At 50.0% G+C, this 10,717-nt stretch overlaps 1 protein-coding gene across 2 annotated transcripts in view; it reads right to left on the bottom strand.

Moving 5' to 3' along the window:
- The window catches only part of KLHL29 (kelch like family member 29), a 318,791-nt gene extending 310,262 nt beyond the window's left edge, over window positions 1-8,529 (bottom strand). The window contains exon 1 of one of the 2 annotated variants that reach the window (XM_054476535.2): window positions 8,292-8,529. The gene's annotated coding sequence lies outside the window, so the exon portion shown is untranslated. The remainder of the gene's footprint in view (window positions 1-8,291) is intronic. The other variant, XM_063648910.1, reaches the window with a different exon arrangement.
- Between the last annotated feature and the right edge of the window lie 2,188 nt (window positions 8,530-10,717).

The raw sequence follows: 10,717 nt of genomic DNA on the forward strand, positions 1-10,717 counted from the left end.
TGGCGTTTGCTTTGCACAAAACAGAGATACAGAGTCCTCTTGTCTGCTCTTCCCTCACCGCCCACACCTCCAACTTGCTTCTAGGAGCTTTGCGGGGAAGTCTCAAGAAGAGGAAGCCTCATGCTTGACATTACTTCTAGGGTAGAGACAAGCCCAGGGGGAAGGGAGGGGCGGCAGCAGAGCTACACAGGAGTGACCGTGCCAGTGCCGGGCCAGCAGTCAGGCAGGGCCAGCCTCCTCACACCCCGAACCTCCTGTGTGGTCCAGATCGCAGGCACTGCAATAACGTCTTTCTCAAGGAGAATCTCAAACTGAAGAAGTCCCTCCTTGGCTGAATGTAGGTTAAAGAGTTAAAACAGAGCAAACACATTTTTGTGGTGTGTGCTCCAGGCTCTATTCACACCCATCTCGAGAAAAAACTAATATAAAGAATAAAAATACAAAAGAAGAAGTTGGAAAATACAGTGTTATCGCCCTTCCCAAACCGCCTCTGTGATTTCCAGGTGTTTCATTTTCTCCTTAAAACGATGCTTTTGTGAACTACTACAAATTTTGAAATCTGAGCAGAGACAACACCCCACAAGGAAAGCCCCTGAAAGAGGACAGACGGCACGGATGCTCAGAAGCGCCAGACAGACCTAGGTTGTCACTGCAATGATGAAGCTCCAAGACAGAATTAGTCTTCAAAGTCTCAAGTCATAAATCCTAGAAGATTCCATCCAGATTAGAATTCATCAATAAGCATATTTAATAGATATATGCCCAAATATAGCATCAAAAATTCCACACAATGACAAACCATGAACATGTGACTACACAGCCACGGAATGAAAAGAACATCCAAAAAGTCGGCTTTGATGTCTGTTATCTGACACCTTCTCCGGGCAAACATTTTTACCAAAGAGTTTTGTGCCAGGCACCAGGCTATGCATCGGTATGCAAAAATGAACAAGCCCGGGTCGGCGATTAGTGGTTCTGGATGAATCTTTAACCCTTTCAACATTGTTTTTATTCTTTGATTTGCTATTTATTTACTATGCTGGCTCAAGATGGAAACAGACGCCATTTAAACACCTAAAAGTTTTTCTCATTAGCCTTCCAGAAACCACAGTAAATGGAAGCAGGTGTGCAAATCCGAAAGGTATCATGAATGTTGGTCAGACTTGATTAATATTGTTATTTTAGCTCACATTTCTTCTACTAGATTGATTTTACATAAAATGTTAATTAGTATAGACAACACAGTACCTGGTATAGGCAGTGTGAAGTGGTGCAGACGCATGGAAAAAACAAAGACACAGGCACACATGCACACACGAATAGGGGTGTGTGTGCAGAAAGGAAAACACAGACAGACTGGTAGCTGAGGGATCTGTGTTCAAACCCAGCTGAACAACGTGGCTAGGTTTGTGGCCTTGGGCCAGTTGATTACCACTGAGCCTCATCTTCATTTGTAAAATGTGGATAATCCCTACCTCGAAGCATTGATATGAGGATTAGAGATAATATATGTAAAGTACTCGGATATAGTGAGCAGCCATAACTGGAAGCTATTATTATTATATTATTGGGGCTTAATAAAGGTTTGGTGATTGAATAATAGGTAGATTAGCTGACCTCAAAAATCCACATCAACTCTAAAATTATGATACTAAAGATGGAATTAAAAGTTCACACATCAAATCAACTCAAGGGTATTTTTAACTATTGGAATTGTGATGCAAATGTCTTATGCTTTTCAGAATAAGTACTGATAGTGAGACTTACAGAATCCAATATATATACATGCCCTGGTGTACGACTAAAACATTTATGATTGAAATTGAACAGGATTGGCATCTACGGTTTCTGAGATCTCTAGGGGTTGCTGCTGTCTCTTCTTCCACAGCTACTTTTCCTAAGCTCCCTTTGTAGAGCACTTCCCCAGGCCACTGTAATGTGGGTTTATGGAGGTTATCTGTTTTCACCCTCACAACCACCATAGACAGCCACTACTGCTCCTTCCAATTTCATAAAAGAAAACTGAGGCTGGGTGAGATTAAGGATCTTTTCAAGGTCACACAGCTAGGAAGCACCGGAGACGGGACTTCAACGTGGACAGGAAGCCCAAGTTTCTAATCCCTCTGCAGTATCACTGCAACTAGGACAAGCCCCCAAGCAAAGCATGAGATCAGAGAGACTTGGGAGGAAATGCATACACAGAAAAGGAAGAACAAATGTCAGTAACATCTACTGCATTCTTTATTGGACAGTATTCCGTGTGACTGCATTCTCACCAAGTCTCTTCAATTGAATACTTACATAATTTGTTAGTGTTAAAAGTCAAAATAGGGCGGGGCGTGGTGGCTAATGCCTATAATCCCAGAGTGAACTTTGGGAGGCAGAGACGAGCGAATCACCTGAGGTTGGGAGTTCGAGACCAGCCTGACCAACATGGAGAAAACCCATCTCTACTAAAAATACAAAATCAGCCGGGCATAGTGGCACGTGCCTGTAATCCCTGCTACTCAGGAGGCTGAGGCAGGATAATTGCTTGAACCCTTGAACGCGGGAGGCAGAGGTGGCAGTGAGCCAAGATCGCACCATTGCACTCCAGCCTGGGCAACAAGATCAAAACTCCGTCTCAAAACAAAGAAAACATCAAAATAACAGCAATTCCACTTCTGGGTATAGACCCAGAAACACTGAAAACAGGATGTCTTATACTCCCGTTCACAGCAGCATTATTCTTAGTAGCTACAACATGGAAGCAACCCAAATCTCCATCAACAGATGAATGGACAAACAAAATGTAGTCCCTACATGCAATGGAATATTATTCCACCTTAAAAAGGAAGGAAATCCTGTCCCATGCCACAAGATGTGATAAACCTGCAAGACATTATGCTAAGTTTAACAAGCCCATCACAAAAGGACGAATGTGGCATGATTCCACTCACGTGAGGGATCTAAGGTAGTTAAGTGTATAAACAGGAAGTAGAATGGCGGATGCCAGGGGCTGAGGGAGGTAGGAATGGGGACATGATGTTTAATGGGTATAGACTTTCAATTCTGCAAGATGAAGGGTTCTGGAGCTTGCTTGCACAACAATGTGAATGCTACGAATGCACAGTTAAAAATGGTAAAGGTGGCTCATGCCTGTAATCCCAGCACTTTGGGAAGCCAAGGCGGGTGGATCACCTGAGGTCAGGAGTTCGAGACCAGCCTGGCCAACATGGTGAAACCCCATCTCTACTAAAAATACAAAAAATGTGCTGGGCGTGGTGGCAGGCGCCTGTAATCCCAGCTACTCTGGAGGCTGAGGCAGGAGAATCGCATGAACCCAGGAGGCAGGGGTTGCAGCGAGCCAAGATTGTGTCATTGCACCCCAGCCTGAGTGACAGAGTGAAACTCCTTCTCAAAAAAAAAAGAAAAAGATGGTAAATTTTATGTGTTTTTAAACCATGGTTTAAACAAAGTGACAGAACATATATTTGTATATATATAACTGTATATATGTATGTGTATATACGTGTGATTATCTGTTTACAAATATATATATATACACATACATATATCCTTAAAATGATCAATGATTTTAAAATGTCAAAAACCTACAAATTATAACAATAGACACCTGTAAGGCCAATGGCAGCCTGTAAACGTCCTAGAGGCTGTCTTCTTTGCGCACGCTGGATCCCTGGCCGTTACAACCATGCTTGCTGTTCTTGTTCCAGCTTGTGAGTCATCATTTGCTGCTGCACAGTCGAGAGTCTCTGAACTACTTGAATTTCATGCAGATACCCTCTCGCACAGAAAATTAGAACTCTTCTCCTTTCTACCCTAAAGGTGGAAATGCTCCCAAACGATAAAATTGATTTCAGAAAGAACTCTGTTGCTACCTCCAGTGATCAACTTGCCTCATCTTAATTGGCAGTTTCAGTTTTCCTGTTTTCAAGTGGTTTCCTTGAAGAAAGTACAGGCTGCGTTTACTGTGGGAGAAGTAAGCCTGTGGCGGTTGTAGGAAGAACCACAGAGTTTGCTTTCAGGGTGGTCCTGATCTCAGCATTTTCGATCTAAGGTGCAGGTAAAGAATTCGGATACATCTTTCCTTCTTAACCAAAATTAAGACCATTTTCTATGGTAAAATTTACTTCAGACAAAAGTACATTCCAGGAATTATGCTACCTAATTTTTTAGCATATCAGGCGATGACCCCAGATTACTTACGAAATAAAAACTATCTTCTACACAAACTACAGATATTCTACCAGCTTACAAACATTTGCGTGGATATGTGTCTAGCACAGTGAAAGATGCTAAGACAGGCCTGGGAAACATATGATTTATCTGTTTAAACATATATTCCCCCCGCCCCCCTTTTTTTTTTTTCTGAGACTGGGTCTTGCTCTGTTGCCCAGTACAGTGGCGTGATCACGGTTCACTGCAGCCTCAACTTCCTGGGCTCCAGCAGTCCTCCCATCCACTAACACATTTCTTGTTCTCTAGTCCTCTTACACAGTAACTGCCTTGGTTTATCCTCATTCAGCACAACTAAAGGCTGGATTTCTTATTCATGATGTTTCTTCCTCTTCCTATCCCCAAGTAGGCACTTAGTTGACTGATTATAGAATCACAAAGTTGGTTATAATTCCATTTCTTCATCTGACTTTGAACTTAAGTGTTCCAATTACTTTGCCTGATCCTAATAAGTCAGTAGCGTGCTAATGCTTGCCTTGATATTTCTGAAATATACAGGGTTGTGATTAGCATGGGATTGCATCATTAGAAAGCTAAGTTGAAAGTGGGTGAGCAAAATCACAACCTCGCATTTAAGTAAAACTGCCTGTTCAGTGGACTTACAATGTTACTATGATCCTAGGGGCACTATATGCTGTGACTAAATATATATTGTATTTGGAAAATCCTCTGCTGTTCTGAAACCTTCTGGCTTTGACAACTACTAGAAAAGACCCCAGGACAGACCTGCTCTAATACTGTCTCAAAGTCTCTCCAAGCCAGATACAACCGATGACACAAAGAATGCCTAAGCCATAACAGTACTGGAATTAAAAAAAAAAAAAAAAAAAAAAAAGAAGAAGAAGAAGAAAGAAAGAAAAAAAAGGAAGGAAGCAAAAAGGAGGAAGGAAGGAAAAACTTTAGTTAGTTCTGCTGGACTGAATTGATGTCTCCCGGCCAAAAAGTGAGAAAGCTTTACAGTAAGCCTGCTGAAAGAAAAAAAAAAAACAAAAAAACCCATGTACACATACATATCAAATGAGATGCTAAAAAATGACATTAGTATTAGGGCTGCTATTTGAGTCGATGAAAAAAAATTAACTCCTTTATATCTGTATGTAGCTGGGAATAGTGTAGGCTTTTAGAAACTAGCAGGAAAAAAGAAGGAAATACTTTAAACTAGGAATGGTTTGTAGCCAAATCAATTGATAAAAGAAAGAAAGAAAAAGATGGCACAACTAAAATTGATGCCAAAGATTTATAAGGTTGACTAAATAAACAAGAATGAATGGATCACCATGGAAATGCATGAATATTGAAATAGGCAAGATTTGAATAGACTAATGATGTGCCTCACTTAAACTGACAGGTGTTGATAACAACGGTGACACTCAATCCACACCAAACGCCACACTTCCAATATGTTTATTCCTAGAAAACAGGCTGGATTTAAAGGTTCCTTTGGTAATAGTTTATAAGCAAAATGCATTTTCCAGTCTTAAAGTGACTGACTCAATGCTCATCTACTGGAAAAACAAAAAAAGATTTTTATCCATTTTTTTCCTAGATATGAGGAGCTGCAGTTAGCAAAAGTCATTCTCCTGGGCTGTACTAGTCTTTGTTTCAATAAACCTCCCACAAACCTGAATTCTCAGTCTTGCTTGTCTCCCACACTGAGTACTTGAAGTATGACCACCACTCATTAGAAACATAATTAAAAAGACACAACACTAGATCCCCACCCCCCATCACATTCAGATGAAAACCAATAACCCTTAATCTATTTGTTACCATGGCTACCATAGGATATTTTATTTCAGTAAAACTCTAGGTATTTCGTTTGGATTGCTGCTTGCAAATGAAAGTTGGAGACCTATAAATTTCCATAACCGCACTAGAAATGGAGAGACTGAGGAGAAGAAAATGTTTTTCTTAATCACAGGCAAATATGGTTTATAAGATGTTTGTGCAGAAAAGTTATTAAAATTGGTTAGATGCATCAGCCCATAAACCAATTTAAATGCCATTAAATTCATATAGAGTTTAAAGGCACATATGCTAGTAATTCCCTGATTTATAGCAGGGTGATAAATCAAGTGCACTCCAGCACAATGTATGGGACGGAGACTATTCATCAGTAGCATACAGCTCCATATCTGTATAAACACCTAGATTATGGACTAATCAAATACAGGCATGCCAACCAGCTTTTAAAGTATTCACTAGTGCTTACTGGACATGTTTTCTCTAAGTGTCAGAATGAATAATCTATAAAATTGTTCATTCTCCTCCCTCACAAAAAAATTAAAAAGCTCTATACCTTCCTTCCATAATAATAATAATAATAATAATAAAAAATCAGGAATGAGGTGGGACAAGTCTGCTGTCATTCATCTGAAAATGAAGCAATTCCTCAAATCTGCCCTCCCAGGGCTGAGTTAGTGATAAGACCACACGGCGAGGAAGAAACTCTATAGTGACTAGACAGATGACTTTAAAGAGACTGAAACTAGGATAAATACAGCCGTAACCAGGACAGATCTGTCATTGCAAGAGGAGTCCGAATCGCAGCGTTGCTGGACTGGAGACAGGCTGGAACCTGCAGCAGCGGGGCCGGGATGCCACAGAGCTGCCGAAGTGGAAGTTTCGCGGGCAGCAGCAGCTCGGCGTCCTCCACGGTCTCGTCCCTCCAGCGCCGAGGTCTCGCCTAATGCTACATAAATACCTGCGTCCACGATTCGCCCGGGGCGCGCCGCGGCGCAAGCACGGGAGGGAGGGAGGAGAACGTTTGCAGAGCGGCAGGGATGGCAGCGGCGGCGGCGGCAGCTCCTTACCCATCAGCATCCCTGGGGGCCCGCGCGAGGGCCCGCCAACGGACCGCGTCTGCAGCTCGGTTCCAGAGCCCAGGGACGACAACTGGCTTCTCAGCGGGCGGACCCAGGCATCCGAGACTCGCGCGTGGCCGCCACCCCCTCCTCCGAGACGGCTGGCCGCAGGCAGGCAGCGCGTCCCCGCCTTCCCCAGGCAACGCAGAGGCGACCTGCCCTAGGAGCCGCCTCCGACCTACCCCGGCTCCCAGCCCCGCGCTCCGGCCCCGGGCGAGCACGTCCCTCCCTTGGGGCCCGGGGCCGACGCTGCCCAGCGCGGGCACCCGCGCGGCGACCGCAGATAACCCTCGCGCTCTCAGCCCGCTTCAGGCCACGGAGACCGGGACGCGAGCCCTGGGCCCCCCCGGGGCCATCGGGGCGCGCGTTCACACTCACACACTACACATCTCCAGGTCCACCCTGTCCCACACATCAACAACCCCTCCCCACCGACACCACCTCCTGGCCCCTTCGCCGTCCCCGTGAGCTCTCCTTTCCGCGTCGCCCCACAACACGCTGGCACCCACAAGGTGTCAAGGGAAGTGTGCGTGTGTGTGTCGGGGTGGGGTGGGTCACAGTAAGGTCTGTGCGGGTTCCCTCCCGACGGTTTTCGAGCTCCTCTACCTCGAAAGTTACTTGGGATTGAGTAAAGAGACCCAGTCCCCAAATGCGGGATCAGAGGACGCGAGGGGCAGAAAACCCCAACCTGGCTTCTCGCTGCACAGAGGCGCGCACCTCCCCAAAGGACAGTGCGCGCGGCCGCCCCTGGGGGCCAGCACTCCGGCGCCTCCAGGCCCCCTGCCCAGCCGGGGCCCTGGGCCGCTCAGGGGAACGTGGCCTGGAGAGGGGCGCGCGCCGCCGGGCCCAGCAGGGGGGGCTGTTCCGGCCAGGGGTCACACTCGCCTCCAGCACCTCCGACCACCGTGACAGTGGCCCCAGGCAGCCCCGGTGCATACACACCCGGGGGCAGGAAGTTTTTTTCCCCCCCTTTTTTCCCCCTGGAGCAGCGCAGCCGCAAGGGCTCCTGCAGCCTGCGAGTCCAGACGCGGGAGGCTCCTGTCGCCGCCGCCGCCGCCGCCGGAGCCGAGCCCAGCGTTCCGGGTTCCGGCCCCGCTCCCACGCCCGGCCCGGCCCCGCGCGGCGGCCAGGACCTGGGTCTCCCTCCGGCGCCGCATCCGAGGCGCTCCAGCCCGGCCCGGCTCTTACCTCCGGCCGCGCGGCTCCGGCCCCGGCCCGACGCGCAGAGAGCCCAGGGTCGCGGGTGGGCGCAGGAGGGCTGATGGAGAGCGGACGGCGCCGGCGGGTAGCGGTGGCTGGGGCCGCTCGGGTCCTGGCCGGAGGAAACGGATCCAGGTCCTCCTCCTCGCGTTCCTGCTCTCCGCCTTCTCCCCTCGTTCCTCCTCCTCCTCCGCCGCCGCCGCCTCCCGGCAGCCCAGGGAGGATGCCCGGGAGAGGGAAGTCGGTCCTCCTGCCTGTCAGCCTGTGCGGCTATGCGCGGTGTGGCGCGGCTCTCATCGAGGCGGCGGCGGCGGCGGCGGCTCCGGCAGCATCGCCCCCGCCCTCTCCCCGCAGCCGCGGCGGCCGCGGGGCTGGGGCTGGCTCCGGGCTCGCGGCTCGGGCTCCGGGCGGGGGCTGCGCTCAAGCGCGGCGACCGCCGGGGCTGCGGACGGGCGCTGCGGAGCCGGGGCCGGGGCTGGAGCTGCGGCGAGATCCGCGGTGGCGGGGACGGCGGCGGCGGCGCGGGGGCTGGCGCGGCCGCGGCGCGGGGACCATGCTCCCTTCTGGCTCGCTCCGCTCCGGGTACCGTCTGCTTTAGCTGCGAGGGAGGCGGGCTTCGGCGCGCAGCCAGGGGCGGGCGGAGCCAATCACGGGCGCCCGAGTGGGCGGGGGTGGCGGGTGGGGGAGGCGGGGCCCCCTGCCCGGGCCGGGCCCCTTGCGCAGCTTCCCCGGCCCGAGGGATCCCCGGCTGCCGCGCGCCGGGTCCGGGGTTGGAGTGCTCGCGGGTGTGTCCGTTGGTCCGTCCGTCCGCCGCCCCCGCCCCCCGCGGTGGCCCCCGGCTCGCCTGGCTCCGCGGCCGCGCCCGGCAGACGCACGGCGCGTGGCACGGGCTGCTCCGCCGTGGCCTCCCGGCCCTGCTGGCCCAGGGTTGGGGGACCGGGACTGAGGCGAGCTCCCCGTCTGCTCTCAACACCTGAGGAAACTGGCGGAAAAGTTTGAGAAGGAAAAAGTCCAATCGTCTTTCAACTTCCGCCTTCTTTATGACATTCCAGCCTTGGAAAGGAGCAGGAATTGTCCACACCTCTGAAGGACCAGGGAGAGCCCTGCAAAGTGTCCAGCAGCCTTCTGAGTCAGCCCTGCCTCTCCTGGAGCGCGCGACTTTTCTGTTCATACTGACCCTTAGGAATCCAGGAAGCCTTCTCTGTTTAACAGCCTGACCAGCCTTTGATGTCTACACCGACTACTCACCCCCACCACAGCTCGCTCTCTCTCACACTGTCTACACTGACTTCTCAGTCCCACCACCTCTCGGTCTACACGTGCTGTCTACACAGACCCTAACTTCTAACCCTAATAGAAGAGATTTGGCCAGAGGCGTGTGGGACCCCCAATGAGGGCTTTTCCATTATGCTAGAATATTTCACTCTGGGCACAGTCTTCCCCACCCCTGACCGCTCTCCTGATCTGGTTTTTATTCCCCGACCTCTCCCTCCTCCCCTACATACCCTTTACCTGGTTTTGAGTTTCAGAGGAAATATCTGTACCCGCCCTCCTCCTCCACCCCTGCCTGAATGTAAAGGCCTGAGGGCCCCATCCTCATCCTCCACCCTCCCTCCGCTCCCCCAGGTAAAGGCCTGAGGCCTGAGGCCTTCCTAGAAATTGGAGATGGGGTGCGGTAGGTAGTGTGGGGAGCTGGCTGTGGGGGCCCAGCTGGGAGGAGCTGGCCTGGGGAGGGCTTTGCCAGTCCCTGCCCCCATCTGGCAGGGCCAAGGAGGACTGAGCCGGTAAATCCTTTCTTCTCAGCTCCCCCCCGCCCCCCGTGATGTCTGATCCAGGCCTCTGCTCTCCTTGGCTGTAAACTCAGCGCACGGATTGTGTCTTCTTTAATATCTTGTAGGAAGCAGAGTACAGTGTCGTGGCTGATAAATAATAAATAATAATAATCTACTGAGGGTAGCAGGAGCACTGTCAGAAACGGAATGAGGACGCCAGGGAAATGGCCCACTAGTGTCAGAATAACTGCATTTCCTGGAAAAAACATCCAACAGAGTTTGTGTGTGTGAAGCCCGGGACTCAGGGGAGGGGACAGAGCGGAGCACTTCAGGGAGGAAGCCACCCTTCATGAGGAGGACAGCCAGGAAAACTGGCGTGACCTTAAGAGAGGGTGACACAGGTGCCGAAAAGGGGAGCAGGAGTGGGGGGAGGGGGAGAAAAGCTTCCCAAGGGTCCTCAGACAACACCTGAAAGTGATCGATAGCTTTGGTTTGAGTACTATGTTCTTAAAATGGTATATGAAAAGTGATAGAAGAGTACTAGATAGTAATATGGAAAAAAGAGCGATTTCAAATTGATACACAGGTCAACTCAATGCAGAAAGTAGGAGAGCAGAGGCAGAGGCGTGTGTCTGTTCATCC

This window comes from Pongo pygmaeus, chromosome 12 (genome assembly GCF_028885625.2).
Source record: "Pongo pygmaeus isolate AG05252 chromosome 12, NHGRI_mPonPyg2-v2.0_pri, whole genome shotgun sequence".
Classification (NCBI taxonomy): domain Eukaryota; kingdom Metazoa; phylum Chordata; class Mammalia; order Primates; family Hominidae; genus Pongo; species Pongo pygmaeus.